We start from the raw sequence: 10986 nt of genomic DNA, 5'->3' as shown, positions 1-10986 counted from the left end.
AAAAGCCACGGAACACCCTGTACAAGTCTATGGGAGAAATCTAAAGTGCTAATTTTAAAGGCTAATATGCAAGTTACTGTCCTAAAAAGTGTTCGGGGACCTGGGTCCTGCCCCAGGGGACATGTATCAATGCAAAAAAAAGTTTTAAAAACTGCTGTTTTTTCGGGAGCAGTGATTTTAATAATGCTTAAAGTGAAACAATAAAAGTGCAATATTCCTTTAAATTTCATACCTGGGGGGTGTCTATAGTATGCCTGTGAATGGGGCACATGTTTCCAGTGCTTAGAACTGTCCCTGCACAAAGTGTCATTTCTGCAGGAAAAAAAGTCATTTAAAATCACTCTCGGCTATAATGAATTGTCGGCTCCCCATAATACAGAGAACAGTCATTGAAAGTCATTGATAAAAAAAAGGGGGGGTTCCCCCAAATTCAATTACCAGGCCCTTCAGTTCTGGTATGGATATTAAGACGAACTCCACGCCAAATAATAAAAAAATGGTGTGGAGTTCCCCCTAAAAATCCATACCAGACCCTTTATCCGAGCACGCAACCTGGCAGGCCACAGGAAAAGAGGGGGGATGAGAGAGCACTCCCCCCTGAACCATACCAGGCCACATGCCCTCAACATTGGGAGGATGCTTTGGGGGTCACAGACCCCTCAAAACACCTTGTTCCCATGTTGATGAGGACAATGGCCTCATCCCCACAACCCTGGCCGGTGGTTGTGGGGGTCTGCGGACGGGGAGCTTATCAGAATCTAGAAGCCCCCTTTAACAAGGGGACCCCAGATCCCGCCCCCCCCCCCCCTGTTTGAAATGGTAAGGGGGTACAAAAGTACCCCTACCATTTCACAAAGAAAGTGTAAAAGAATGTTAAAAAAGACAAGAGAGAGAGATCCTCCCAATGTTGAGGGCATGTGGCCTGGTATGGTTCAGGAGGGGGGGTGCACTCTCGTCCCCCTCTTTTCCTGCGGTCTGCCAGGTTGCGTGCTCGGATAAAGGGTCTGGTATGGATTTTTAGGGGGTACTCCACACCATTTTTTTTATTTGGCGTGGAGTTCCCCTTAAAATCCATACCAGACCCTTAGGTCTGGTATGGATATTTAGGGGGAACCCCACGTAATTTTTTTTAAAATTTGACGCGGGGTTCCCCTTAATATCCACACCAGACCTGAAAGGCCTGGGAATTGAATTTGGGGGAACCCCACGCTTTTTTTTTTTTTTTTATAAATTACTTTCAATGACTTCTCTGTATTATGGGGAGCCGACAATTCATTATAGCCGTGAGTGATTTTAAATGACTTTTTTTCCTGCAGAAATGACACTTTGTGCAGGGACAGTTCTAAGCATGGGAAACATGCGCCCCTTTACAGGCATACTATACACAACCCCCAGGTATGAAATTTAAAGGAATATTACACTTTTATTGTTTCACTTTAAGCATTATTAAAATCAGTGCTCCCGAAAAAAAACTTCAGTTTTTAAAACTTTTTTTGCATTGATACATGTCCTCAAACACTTTTTAGGACAATAACTTGCATATAATGCCCCGTACACACGAGAGGAATTAAGTCTGACAGACCTCCAAAGGAGTTCCGCCGGAGTTCCGCTGGAGTTCCGACGGAGTTCTGGCGGACTTTTCGACCGAACGGACTTGACCACACACCATCACACCAAACTCCGACGGAGTCGAACGTGATGACGTACGACTGGATTCGACGTAGGAAGTTCATAGACAGTAGCCAATAGCTGCCCTAGCGTCGGTTTTAGTCCGTCGGAGTAGCACACACACGAGCGGATTTTTCAAAGGGGACCGGGTCCGGCGGAGTTCCGTCGGGAAAATTTAAAGCATGCTTCATTTCTAAAGTCCGTCAGACTTTAGCTTCGCTAAAGTCCGTTGCAGCCCACACACAATCGGATAGTCCGCCGGACTCAGTCCGTCGGAGTTTGGATGTCGAAAAGTCCGCTCGTGTGTACGGGGCATTAGCCTTTAAAATTAGCACTTTACATTTTGAACATTCGAGTCCCATAGACTTTAATAGGGTTTCTCAAGTTTACATGAAGTTTAGGTCTGTTCACAGCGAACCGAACTGGGGGGGGGGGGGGGGGGTTGGCTCACCCTTAATGTTTGTAGTCAAGTGGACCTTGCTGTTGACCATGTGGGCAATGTAAAAAAAAAGTGCCGCCCATGTGATAATGAAGGACAGGGATATATTTACACGTGAATAAATGGGGGCCAGGAAGCTACCACCATGGCACACTCTGAACCTGGGTGATGGAGGAGGAGAATGAGGATTATTCACTTCCCCACTTCCTCCACTTTCTGTGGTTGTATAGCACATCCAGCACCCAAAAGTGGGCAAACATGCCCTGCCTGCAGATGATGAATCATGTGCAGGGCCACCACTTTAGTTTGTGGACAGAGAGGCTGATTGCCTCTCAGATAAAATGACAGTCTTATGCAATAATATTATTTGCAGCTAATGGAAGTGCTGCATGGTGATGGGAGGAGTAGTGCTTGGGTTTATTCTAAGCTGTGGTGCACTGTAAAATATGGTGTTTCAGTGTACTAAACAACTGAACATCACCTCAGTGATATGTGGTGCTCCATTGCAAATGAAGGGAAGTTGCTGTGGTAGCCCTCAGAGGTTTGTTAAAGAACCTTAGTGAACAAACAGCATTGTGAAGGCCATGGAACACACCAGACAGGTCCGGGATAAAGTTGTAAAGTATAAAGCAGGTTTGGATTGTAAAAAAATATATCCTAAAGCTTTGAACATCTCATGGAGCACTGTTCAATCCATCATCCAAAAATGGAAAGAGTATGGCACAGCTGCAAACCTACCAAGACATGGTCCACCTAAACCTAAACTGATAGGCCGGGTAAGGAGAGGATTAATCCGAAAAGTAGCCAAGAGAACCCATGGTAACTCTTAAGGAGCTATAGAGATCCACAGCTCAGGTGGGAGAATCTGTCCTCAGGACAACTATTAGTTGAGCACTTCACAAATCTGACCTTTATGGAAGAGTGACAAGAAGAAAACCATTGTTGAAAGAAAGCCATAAAAAGTCTCATTTGCAGTTAGCAAAAAGCCATGTGGCGGACACAGCAAACAATAATAATAAAAAATGTGCTCTGGTCAGATGAGACCAAAATTTTACTTTTTGTCTAAAAGCAAAATGCTATATGTGGCGGAAAACTAACACTGCACATTACCCTGAACACACCATCCACACTGTGAAACATGCTGGTGGCAGCATCATGTTGTGGGGATTCTTTTCTTCAGCAGGGACTGGGAAGCAGGTCAGAGTTAATGGGAAGATAGATGGAGCCAAATACAGGGCAATCTTAGCCCTTGTACACACGGTCGGAGAATCCGTCGGAATGTGTCCTATCGGACCGTGTCGTCGGATAATCCGACTGTGTGTGGTATGCATCGGACTGATTCCGTCCGAATATCTGTCGGACCCAATTTTCCAACATGTTGGAAATATTTCCCGACCAACTGGTTCGATCGGACATACTCCGATCATCTGTAGAGAATTTTGATCGGACAAAGTGTCACGCATGCTCAGATCAAATTCCTACATCAAAGCTATTGGCTACTAGCCTGAATGTAGTCCCATCGTAACGAAATTATGTCATCACGTTCTGAAAGATCAGATTTTTCGACAACTTAGTCTGACCGTGTGTATGCAACAGTTTCGGACACAATCCGTCAGACTAAATCTGATGGACAAAATCCGACAGATTTGGTTGGCAGAATCTCCGACCGTGTGTACAGGGGCTTAGAAGAAAACCTTAGAAAAAAATTAGAATTTGCAAAAGACTTGAGACTGGGGGGAATTTCACCTTCCAGCAGGACAATTACCCTAAACATACAGCCAGAGCTAAAATGCCATGGTTTAACACATTCATGTGTTAGAATGGCCCAGTCAAACCTAAACCAATTGACCTAGTTAGACCTAAATCCAATTGAGAATCTGGGGCAAAACTTGAAAATTGCTGTTCACTGACACTCTCCATCCAATCTGACAGAGCTTGAGATATTTTTTCAAAGGGGAACAGGCAAAAATGTATTTCTCTAGGTGTGCAAAGCTGGTAGGGACATCCCCAAAAAGACTTGCAGCTGTAATTGCAGCAAAAGGTGGTTCTACAAATTATTGACTCAGGGGGGCTGAATACAAATGCATGCCATACTTTTCACATATTTATTTAAGTGTTGAAAAACATTTATCATCTTCCTTCCACTTCACAATTACATGCCACTTTGTGTCATCTCAATAAAATACATCAGTGTTTTTGGTTGTAACATGACAAAATGTGGAAATTTCAAGGGGTATGAACACGTTTTCAAGGCACTGATATATATATATATATATATATATATATATATATATATATATATATATATATATATATATATATATATATATATATATATATATATATATATATACTCCAGACTAATATTTCTGGGCTGAGAAAGCTGTGTATTTGGCTTACTCCAGATTTTGTGGTTCTCGATCAGAACTTTCAATCTCGTGTCTGAGTTTTGCTGGAGGTGTGCAGTGTCGTTATATACTCAGGTCTGAGGATAGCTCAGAGCTCCACATTTGGAGACCACTCTCAATGGGGGAGACAGAAGATCACATCAAGGGTTCAGAGGGTCTAGCCAGAAGCCAATAGACAGAGGGTCTCAGTTCCAGGAGTGGGATCGGCTCCTACTGGGGTGTCAGGAGAACCTCAGTCCATAGGCCAGAGGTAGGCCATGCAGCAGGGTGCTGTAACTAAATGCTAGCAAGCCAAATATCCAGGAGAGCTGGACAACACAGTCAGGGAGACTGGTAAGAGGTGCAGTGTGGTACTGCCACTGAAGCTGAGCGAGCTTTTGAGTCAGATGGCTTGGCATTTTAAAAGTGGTCTGTGTTCTGCTGAGGCTGGAGAAGATCCCCCGTGTGGGAAACGTCATGTTGAACTGTTGTTTTGCTTTTGCTTTTGCTGTTTTAATAAAAGTGAGCTATCAGGCCCTTAAATATAGTTCCTGTCTGTGGCAAAATAACATTTCTAAAGAAAAAAAAAACAAGTCAGATCACATTTAAATTGACTTGCTCTTGCAATTGCTGGCTGGCAATATATTAAAAAAAAGTCCATACCAGGCCCTTTGGGTTTGGTATGGATCTTAAGGGGAACCCTACGCCAAAAGATGTAAAAAAAAATGGCATTGGGTCGCCCCAAAATCCATACCAGACCCCCTCCTGGACCCTACCAGGTCACATGCCTTCAACATGGGGGTGGGTGCTTTGGGGCAGGGGGCTCTGCCTCCTTCTGACCCAAAGTACCTTGTCCTCAAGTTTGATGGGGACAAGGGCCTCTTCCCCACAATCCTGGGGTGCAGTTGTGGGAGGTTTAACAAAGGGGCCCCCAGATTCCCCATGAGAATGAGTATGGTGGAGCTTTTTCTTTTTTTTGGGGTTCGGTGGTGTGGCTGGTGTTGTGATTGATGCTGGAGTTACAATATTGTTTTTTTTTGTCTGTTTTCATTTCTTTAATACAATACTTTTTCAGCCTTTCTTTGTTGAATGGGTAGGGTTACAATGTACCCCATACTCATTCACATGGGGAGTGGGATCTGGGGGCTCCCTTGTTAAAGAGGACTTTACAGATCCCAATAAGCCCCCTACCTGCAGACCCCCACAACCACAGCCCAGGGTTGTTGGGAAGAGGCCTCTGTTCCCGTCACCATGATAACAAGATGCTTTGGAGTGGGGAGGCAGAGCCTCCCGCCCCAAAGCACCCACCCTCCCATGTTGAGGGTATGTGGTCTGGTATGGACCAGGAGGGGGGGTTCGTGCTCGTCCCCCCTTTTCTGGTCTACCAGCCTGCATGCTCAAATAAGGGTCTGCTATGGATTTTGACGGAGACCCCACACCATTTTTTTTACATTTTGGCATGATGCTCCCCTTAAAATCCATACTAAACCCAAAGGACCTGGTATGGACTGGGATGAAGGACCCCTCACTGACAGCTGATGACTCATCCGCTGGTAAGGATGTAGTGGCTGGCTTCCCAGCATTGTGTGCGTGACGTCAGTATTGACGTCATTGCGCTGAGCCGAGTTTAGTACCATCGGCGATCTACATGAGGGAGTTCTTTTGGCGCCAGTGACAAGCGGTAATTCCACTCAGGTGTTGACGCCCTCCCTTCCACACTCGGCAGCATGACGTTGGTGGTATATATATCCCTCAGAGGGAGTGAGCCTTTCATTTTTCCTGTTCCGTGCACACCAGCTAGACTCAGGGTTTGCTGGTGTGGCATCCAGGCAACATCGCAGTAAGCCCCTCTTTAATTTGTGGCTTTCACCCTGGTGATCAGTTCTTTTCTATTCATTCACTATATCTTTCTCATTTGGATTACATTTCTCTATTTTGGGATTTTTTCATTCACTTTCCAGATGGAGGCTTAATATCCCCTTCTCCACTGCCTTTATCTTGTTTTAGGACTTACACTGGGCTCAATACTATTTACACTCATACACAATTAATTATCTATATATTTACACATACATGTATAATATAACAATAACTTGTTCTCAGATGTCCCTGTTGATGAGTCGCTACCAGCAATGTTTACTACGTGGGGATTACATTCCCAGGTCTATTTCACCTTCAACATTTCCCCGATGTTACTCTATGATATATTGCCGCCTCAGCTCCCGTGACAGATGATGATCCCAGTCCACCTTGTGCTTGCCACCACATTTGACATTTACAATCCATTTTTGTAAATATGGGTGGATAATGTCTACTCGTTTATCCCTTTGCCCTTATATTCCTATCTCTTTCAGTCAGACTGATGTTTATTATATCTACATATTTCATAGATATTTCTGTCGCATCTCCTCCTGATGAGTGGACACATCCACGAAATGCGTCATGCTTGTTTTGATGCCACATTATCATATATATATACACAGAATTACATTACTCTTCTGTCAACCATGTCTGACTATGTTGCAATTTTTATCAATCATGTTTTGTTTTATTCATTATGTAAAAACGGACATCATTATTGGGCATGATGGCATCTGTACCTCCATGCCATGTTACTATGTGTATATATATATATATATAAATTTCTACACTTTCTATATTTATATATATTTTTACCTGCATTGTGGATTTACTCTATCTGTATTGATATGTGTTAATAAAAACACTTTTGCAGACCCACAGTGTGATTTTGCATCCATACTGCATGCTTCATCTAAGGTCCCAACCCCCCTCTTTTTTCTCACATATTAGGGATGTAGGCATTGGACCTACACCTCATATAAAGTCCACAACTCATTCCTCTGCTTAACAAAGATTGACTTTATGTTCAGTGGGGAAACTTTTGCTCGGCCCAACACTATATAGAGACAAGAACCAAATGCTGTAGGATTACTTCTCAGTGTGTTTCACTTCATCAGGAGCTAAATAATTTTTCCAATCAATAACCCATATCTGCAAGCAGATCATGTATTTAAGCACACATTGTTAGAAAAAAAAAAAAAAAGAGTCATACTTACTGAGCAAATATGACGTAGATGTATAGAAAATTGTATGAAAACCAGCTTGTATATCTTAGCGAGTCTTCAACCGTAAAATCAAAACAAGATATTCCCTACCAAAAGAGTAGGTTCAAATGACTGAATGCCGGTCAGGGTAGTATTGGCCGGGAACTGGGGGTGGACCTAGTCACCATTGGGGAGCCAAATTGACAGATAAAGAGATCAGCATACATTGATAATGGGACACCTAGGGTATGATATACTATACCATAATCAGAAGAAAAATTAATCCAGAGTCAGGGGCCAAATAGGTTCCCAAAAGAAAGAGAGGGGGAGGAAGATGTGCAAAGTGTGCCGAATAGTTGCGTGAGAAAAAATCCAATACATAATGAAAAATTACAGATGAAATTATCAGTGACTAACAAAGTGAGTTCAGGGGATATTATATTAGACCAGGGTTCTCAAACTGGCGGCCCTCCAGCTGTTTCTAAACTATACATCCCATGAGGCATTGCAAGGCTGAACGTTACAAGCATGACTCCCTCAAGGAAAAGGCACAATGGTCTTGTAGTTCCGCAACAGCTGGAGGGCCACCAGTTTGAGACCCCTGTATTAGACCCACAGAATATGTTGTGTTACCTCAGTTGAGTGGATTACTAAGAGGGTTGCACAATAATAATCAGGAAAAGATCAGCAAGTAATAAGATCAGACTCAAGAGAGATGAAAAGTCTCACCACGAGGGGATTGGGTCACCCTAAAAACACGAGCAAAAGAATATTGTGCTTTAATTACACAAGCTCCTTTTCAGATATGGGTTATTAATTGGAAAATTGCTTTATTTCCTGATGAAGTGAACTTTGTTTCATGAAACGCATTGAGAAGCAATCCTAGAGCATTTGGTTCATTCCTCTATACTTTGGCAATTGTGTCAAATACTATTCACTATAATGTACATCAATGCATGTTTTTCTTTTTATAAAATAACCCTTTTTTCATTATGTGTATTTTTTTTATTATAAATGTGATTAATAAAGTTGTTTAATATCTTTTTATACAATCGTTTGGTACTGCTTTTTTGGCTTGATCCATTAAAATTCCTGTGGGCATAATCGTCTTCTGTGGTTTGGCAAGTTTACTTGGGGACTGGATCCAGCCTCTATCTGGGCATCCTGGTCCATATTTTTTACTCTCTGTGCATTATGTATCATGCTATGTTATGAAGTTCTATCCGCCTGATTACACACATTGTTTTAGTTGCTATTTTGATTTCTAATTTGTATGTATATTGGTGGTAAGACTTTGGTGTTGTTTAACCACTTAAGGGCTGTACGAATTTACCCTTAATGATCAGGCCATTTTTGTGATGGCACTAAGTCACTTTAATTAACAATTGTGCAGGCAGTACAACGCTGTACCCAAACAAAATTGACATCCTTTTTTTCTCACAAATAGAGCTTTTTTTGGTGGTATATGATCACCTCTGCGTTTTTTATTTTTTGAGAAGAATACAAAACTAACAAGTTGGTTTATAGCATTGCAAGACTTTAAAATTGACATAGAACACAGGCCAGGGACCCAGCAAAGGAATGATGATGGACTGTCATGCAACCAGTGTATGTTGGAAAAGTGTGTAATTGGGTGGCTTTAAGGGAATCTCCCACCAGGCCCTTTTTTAGGTAATCAAAGTAAAATAGAACAAGCAAAGACAATCTTTAGGTTCTGTATTTGCATGTTGGGAAATGTGCATTTGCAGAGATCTAGTACTGTATATATTTTTGTTCTCCTAAAATACACTTTAATGAAATTCCACACTAGACCCATTTTTCCAACTTGAAATAAATAAAATTGCGCAATGAGCAAGCTAGAGTAGACAAGCATTAAAGTGGAGGTTCACACAAAAATGGAACCTCTGCTTGCACCCACTTTGCACCCACTTCTTGCATAGACTCCTGCGGGAGTCTACGCCCCCCCCCGCACTGTCTGCTGGGAAACACACCGGTCCCATAGACAGCAGGGACCATCCAGATTGTGCAGCGTGACTCGCACATGCACTGTAGGGAACTGGGAAGTGAAGTCACAAGGCTTAATTTCCTTATTCCCTTAACGAAGATGGCAGCGGCAGCACCTGAGTGTCCCGAACGGCAGATCGGCTTTGGGTGCCAACATTGTGGGTGCCCTGGACAGGTAGGTGTCCATATTTTAAAAGTCAGCAGCTGCAGTATTTGTAGCTGCTGACTTAAAAAAAAAAAAAAAAAATTAGCGGACCTCCACTTTAAAGTTATTTACTAAAACTGCATGGTGAAAAATCTGGTGCAGCTCTGCATAGAAACCAATCAGCTTCCAGGTTTTATTGTCAAAGCTTAATTGAAAAAGCTGAAGTTAGAAGTGTATTGGTTACCATGCACAGCTGCACCAGATTTTGCACTCACCAGTTTTAGTTGATCAACTGCACCAATGGCCTGTACACACAATCCAAAAATTGGAATTGGATGAAAATACGTACGATAATCGGATCATTAGTACAAAGCTTTCGAAAGCCAATCACAACAATTCATCCGATATTATTTGACCGGACAACCATGAAAATTGTCCTTGTTTGATATTAGTTTGATACGATTTTCATTTAGTCATTAGAGTAAAGTACAATTTACAACTTTCTCCATTTATAGACAATTTGTCTTACCGTGGACTGATGAACAGTAAGGCTTTTGGAGATACTTTTATAACCCTTTCCAGCTTTATGCAAGTCAACAATACTTAATTGCAGGTCTTCTGAGAGCTCTTTTGTGTGAGGCATCATTCACATCAGGCAGTGCTTTTTGTGAAAAGCAAACCCAGAACTGGTGTGTGTTTTTTATAGGGCAGGGCAGCTGTAACCAACACCTCCAATCTCATCTCATTGATTGGACTCCAGTTGGCTGCACCTCACTATAAATTAGCTCTTGGAGATCTCATTAGTCTGGGGGTTCACCTCCTTTTTCCAACTGCATTGTGAATGTTTACATGGTGTGTTCAATAAAAACATGGTAACATTTAATTCTTTGTGTGTTATTAGTTTAAACAGACTGTGATTGTCTATTGTTGCGACAATGTTGTTGTGAGATGAAGATCAGATCATATTTTATGACCAATTTGTGCAGAAATCCCTATCATTCCAAAAGGGTTCACATACTTTTTTTTTCAACTGTACAATACAAGTACATTACAACACATGAAATCACTTCCGATTTTTTTTTTTTTATGTTGTTCGAGAATTTTCGTGATTTTAGTAACCTATTCAATTTCTACTTGCGACTATTAAGCGAACAAAGTTGTATGATATGTCGTACGATATTTGGATCGTGTGTACGGGACTTAAGTCTATAAGAAATAACACATGGCAAGAGTAGCCTATTTGCAAGAGCTGACAAGCTAATAAAATGGGACTGAGTA

This window comes from Lithobates pipiens, unplaced genomic scaffold, assembly GCF_037356315.1.
Source record: "Lithobates pipiens isolate NorthernLeopardFrog02 unplaced genomic scaffold, aLitPip1_a1.2 Scaffold_8, whole genome shotgun sequence".
NCBI lineage: Eukaryota > Metazoa > Chordata > Amphibia > Anura > Ranidae > Lithobates > Lithobates pipiens.
Note: the sequence above shows the minus strand (reverse complement) of the source record.